Below are 6,139 nucleotides of genomic sequence, written 5' to 3' on the forward strand. Positions count from 1 at the left end.
CAAAATTGGTTTAGACTGCAGTTTCATATATGTATCTCATATATATATATATAACATCCATATCGTATTCTAAAAACTACTTCCAAGATTGCTCTACTATACCACTCACTCATCTTATTATCACTTCATCTTATTTCATTTTTACTTTTTACTTTGAGTATTATTTATTTTATTTTAACATCATATTGAATGAAACTCCGCTTATGTAAGTCCTACATGGCGGGATATCTAGGTTTCATTAAGACTCATTGGCCAATATCACTAAATCTCACAATTAAGGAAACTACTCAGATTTTGGATCCATTTAAACAGCTCAAACTCAATGCCAACTGATTGTACTATTTCGGCATTGAGAGGACTGTTTATCGTCTCAGACTATACTAAATATGAATAGCACATTTGCTTTAAACTTTCACAATTATAGCTAATTAGCCGTTTGCTATATAAAGGTATGACTGGGCTTGCTAGAACTGAGGCTCCCGTGAACAAGCCCGTTCGGTGAAACGTACGTAGGGACTGACGTCATCAAAGGACGTCGTACGGCCACGCCCCTTTTGGATTTCGGGCGACCGCAGCACCGCTATCGTGAGGACACATACGTGAGGCGAGGGGAAAGTGGGAGCGGACCGAGCCGTTGTGCAGAGCTGACAAACTAAGCGCCGGTATCCAAAACTATTGGAGCGGCGATTGGTAAATATAACGGCAAAACTCTGCATAAACCTCTCCACGGTCATATTATTATCTTAAAACCTTTCTCTCCCCGCTTATCCCCCACTCCCTGCCCCACACCATATAACGGCACTTGATGTTAATTATCAAGAACATTTATGCATATATACTCCCGATATATGGTGGAAAGCACATTAGAGAAAGCAGGAGTAGTTTTTGATAAAAAAACTGAGGGTATCAGATCGGTAATTCGATTTGGCTGGAGTAGTGATTAATTAAACATTACTATAATCACATTTTCCACTAACGGCCATACCCATGCCGCCTTCCCCTTTCTCCCCCCTGCCTCTATAGTATATGCTATCAATTTAGGATTAATATCAGGGGTTATAATATTTATACCCCTGTACATGATTAAATACCTAATTGCACGAATTAAAGGAAAATAGATATATTCCTTTGATATATATTTCTGCTGATATCCCCATTATTCTCAATTACTTAATGCTGTCCTCATTTTATGCACGAAAATGAAAGCATAAAAAGGTGCACTTATTTTATTTATTTAATCAATTACACATGTTGCAAAATTATATGTGTTGCATATCCATGCTATACTTTGTCACAATTGATCCATTTGTTGCACACTATTTTTTCCACTTAGGTGATTCATTCATCTCTGAACTGATTAAACTTCAAATATACGTATGTAATTCCAAAATAGAGCTCCTTGTATTCTGGTGCTAGCAAGATACTTTTGCCATTCTTGTTATTATTGTTACTCTTGCTATTCTGCTATATTTAATATTCATGCATTTGCCTAAACACTTTATATTTTGTTACAATCAATATACCGACTGTACACCATTTTTCCATCTAGGTGGTTCATTTATTTCTGAACTGATATAAGTTCAAATATATGCATGAAATCCTAAAGCAGAGCTCCTTAAATTCTGGTGCTGATAAGGTGCTCTTGCTATTCTTGCTATTTCTGTTATCGTTTGGTATTACTGTTATATTTGATATTTGTGCAGGTATTCAAATACAATATTAAGTATGAATTATTCATACAATTAAATGTATTGAGGACCATTCCTGTTATAAATCTACAAGTTAGTGTTCTGTCTCTAATTGCAGAATTGCTATAACCCCTATAAGGCTGATTTACTAAGTGACTACATCTGTAGATTGTTTGGTGGAAAACCGTTGTTGCAACCTTGTTTCCTTTATATTTTTTATGTGACAATCAACTGAATTTGCAGATTTTCTGCTGGAGTATTTTTCTGCAACATTGTTTTCTTTATATCTTTATGTGAGAGATTGGGAACTCCCTGCCAATAAGTATTCCTTCTAGATACTCTAGATATTCACGATTTTGTGAGATCACTATGACATGCCACCCCTGTATAAATATCTCATCCTAATCACCATCATATTTTGATTGGCTAAGACTCAGGATTTAATGTATTCAGAAAGTATTTGATTTCTTGTATATGAAAAACACTGTATGTATGACATAGGAGAATAAGAGGAGAATAGTTACATCATGATATTGGTATGAATTAATGCATACAAATCATACATGTCTGATTACTCATCAGAACCTCATTCTCTCTCAGCACTCTCTCATCTGGCTGATAGCTGTGCTGGCAAGGGTTCTGCCCTCCCCAGCGTACATTTGGCTGTCACAACAGAAAGTAGAAGTGCTCTCTTCTTCCTTCTGCCCTAATTCTGAGTGGAAGTAGACCAAATAATTCATGATCCCTCCCAATCAAAACTGGTGATGGTTCTTCCTTCCAACACTCTCTCATCTGGAAAAGCCTGGTGCCAATTGATCCAGAGACGTATAACAGGCAGAGTACAGACAGCAGAAGTGGGTTCTCTCTTCCTTCATATGTCATCCTTATCATTCAAGGTCGTACTATCCTGAGAGTAGCCCGATCCTCTATCTCGGAAGCTGATAGGATAGACCTGGTTAGTACTTTGAAGGGGGACCGCTTAGGAATACCAGGCACTGTGGATATCACTAAGATGATCACCTATATCTTTATGTGAATACACTGGTGGGGCAGTTCTAATCTGCTCACTTCTATTCATCTATATTTCACCTTTCTCTTCTCTATTTCTATGTTGAATAGATATTTAAATACGTTTGGACCATTTAGGTCGATATTTTAATGGAATAGAATAAAAGCTAAGTTTTAGAACTATCATCACATCATTTCACTATACATTGCGTAATCATTATTATTATTTTCAAATAAGAGTGCTCCCGAAAAGGATTTCTTTTGTCTTGTCTTTCGTTGTTTTTGCTTGTAGTTGATCTACAAAAGTTTTTTGGGAGCACCACCAATAGATAGGTGTCCCAGAGGATTTGAACAGTGGCACCATTTATATTGGTTTTTTTCAGATATTTTTATATTCAAATGTGGCTTTACAGTACACAACTAGTGCGGAACTAACAAACCATTTTTCAAATGTAACTTTACCGAGATTATTCTCGGCTTCTAGTTCCAGCACAGTAACGGACTGCTTTTTCCGTACAAGTGAATGATTTCATCTAAAACCTATTACTAAACCCATGTCTCAACTCGCAACCCCAGCCCAAGAAATGAGTAACTTCAATCTTAAGAATGAATTAAATAACAAACGTCTGATGGATGATATCGACAGTATATTTCCTAACCAAATAGCTCAATTAGCTGTGGATCCTAATTGGGAAGATGACCTCTTCCAATTAAAGAGGACTTTACAAAAACGTATAAGAATTAACTGGGACCTCATTAGTTTGGAGCAGTATAACAAACAAAAAATCACACCACGGGGCCTAAGGCCCAAGCTTTTTCCCTCCTTTGAGTTAAGCACTGAGAACCTACGCAAGGAGTGGGAAAACAGTCTGTTAAAATGCTCACAGGAACTCATGGCCATTCTTATTAAACACGACCATCTAAGATTAGAGGAATGCACCAAAGAAATCGATCAAATCGGCCTTAAATTGGAGCAATGGGAACAGAATACGGGATTTCAAAATACATTTGGGAGAATTAAAAAAGAATTGGAGTCCTATGAGGATGTGATTATTGAGAGGAAAAAATCTAAATTCTCTAGGGACAAGAGGGATTTCCTCACTGGGAATATATTCAAGTGGACACAGAACGTTAAAAGACAACCAAACAAGAGAGAACCACAGAGATCTGATCAAACACCGTCATCCTCTGAGATAGAACTCTCTGATACTGAAGATATTGACTCTAGAGAGATCTATAATCAAAAACGGGGTACCAACTCCCGGACTACAGCTTCCTCCTTATCCAACTCTTTTTTAGAGGACATCAGGGGTACCTTCCGTGGACGCCCCGACGAACCAAAACGAGACGGGGCAAAAGGCAGAAGGGGAAGAGAAAGATGGAAGTCTCCCCAACCACACCGATACCCGTCCAGGTGGAGGAAATAAACCATCCTACTGAGTCAACAACTAAACTCAAAATTATTAACCTATCATCCCATATACTGACCCCTGATCAGATCTCAGTACTTGAAAAGGGTCTCTCATTTTCACCTACATCTGCGTTCGACCCATTTAAATGGGAAACCAATTTAAGACTTTTTGGTCGAAAGTTGTTGCTAACTAAATTCTTCAATCAAAGAAGGGGTGAGGCAACAACTACTCCCATGGAGACACTATCACAACAAGATTCAGAAGCAATTAGGATCCTGGAAGAATTGGCTGATGAACAGGCAGAACTTCAAGATGATATAGATCCACGGAATACCCGACCCATTTGTAAAAAGAAATCTACATTCTTTCCAGGAGATCATACATGTCCAGAAATAAAAATATTTCTCAACTTGGTCTCTAGGGACTTTGACAAATTATACCAGAAACAGAAACATCATCGGAAAATTGGCAACCTGACCCATGCACAGAAGCAGGCCCTCAAACAAATCCGTAGCTGGGATGACATTCTAATCAACCCTTCAGATAAGGGTGGGAATATTGTTATCTGGCCAACGAACCTTTATCTGAGGGAGGCCAATCGTCAACTGAGTGACACCTCATGTTACAAAACTACCTTATTCGACCCTACTCAAAATTTTCTTACAAAATACAAGAGGATAATAGATAGACAACTACAAGAGGGAACCATCACAAAAGGAGAATGGGAATATTTGGCCACGCCACATCCCCGAACACCAACCTTCTACTTACTGCCTAAAGTACATAAAAATGTCAAAAATCCCCCTGGAAGGCCCATTATATCAGGCAATGGGGGCCTTCTAGAGAAAGCTAGTTGCTTTCTGGATGTGCATCTGAGACATCATGTCCTGACCTTACCCTCGTACGTCAAAGATACCACTGATGTACTGAGGAAGGTCCATGATGTACATCTGGAGGAATCATACATCTTGGTAAGCCTCGATGTCGAGGCTCTCTACACCTCCATAAAACACGACTTGGGGGTTATGGCAGTAAGATACTTTCTTTCCATCGAAGGAATTGGTGAATTCCAGGAATTTCTGTTGGAACTTCTGGAGTTTGTGTTATATCACAATTACTTCTTGTTCAACAATCATTTCCATATTCAATTAAGGGGGACTGCAATGGGGGCGGCTTGTGCCCCCACATATGCAAACCTGTTTTTAGGTTGGTGGGAGCGAGAATTTGTCTTTAACGATAACCAAGAATGTTATACCAACCATATCATTACATGGATGCGCTTTATAGACGACATCTTCATGATATGGGATGGCCCTGAAACCAAGTTGGAAGAATACATCCAAACTCTCAATACTAATGACATCAATTTGAAATTCACGTATACCAGTAGCCGAGAAAGCATTTCATTCTTAGACCTTAGGATTTATCGGGATGACAATAATACAATTGCCACAGAGATCTTTAGGAAAGAAACATCAACCAACAGTCTTCTCCACTCCTCCAGTGCACACTTCCCGCCAACCATCAGGAATATCCCGAAGGGTGAATTCCTCCGGCTTAAACGGAATTGTTCGGATGAACAAAGCTTCCGCTTGAAGTGTGCAGATCTAAGGAATCGACTCAAAGAACGTGGTTACAGTAATCGCTTGATTAAGAAAGCTAACTATGAAGTGAGCAAGGTACAACGCGAATCCTTGATTTTTTCAGATCAAAATCGTCCAGAAACAAAAAAGGAAATAGGGGTCATGAGATTCATAGGTGACTTCTGTGCCAATTGGAAAGAGGCGAGCCAGATTCTACAAAATCATTGGCACATATTACAAATGGATCAGGATTTGTCTGAACGTATAGGGAATAGGGTTAACATGAGCTGGCGACGAGCACCTAACCTTAGAGATCAATTAGTGAAAAGTCATTTCTCACAACCATCTGGATCTCGTACCCCCTTAAAGGGCAGTTACCCGTGTGGAAACTGCAAGGCCTGTCCCTATATCCTTAATCAAGTGACCATTATGGACAGGTACAATCAAT

This window comes from Pseudophryne corroboree, chromosome 1, assembly GCF_028390025.1.
Source record: "Pseudophryne corroboree isolate aPseCor3 chromosome 1, aPseCor3.hap2, whole genome shotgun sequence".
Classification (NCBI taxonomy): Eukaryota; Metazoa; Chordata; class Amphibia; order Anura; family Myobatrachidae; genus Pseudophryne; species Pseudophryne corroboree.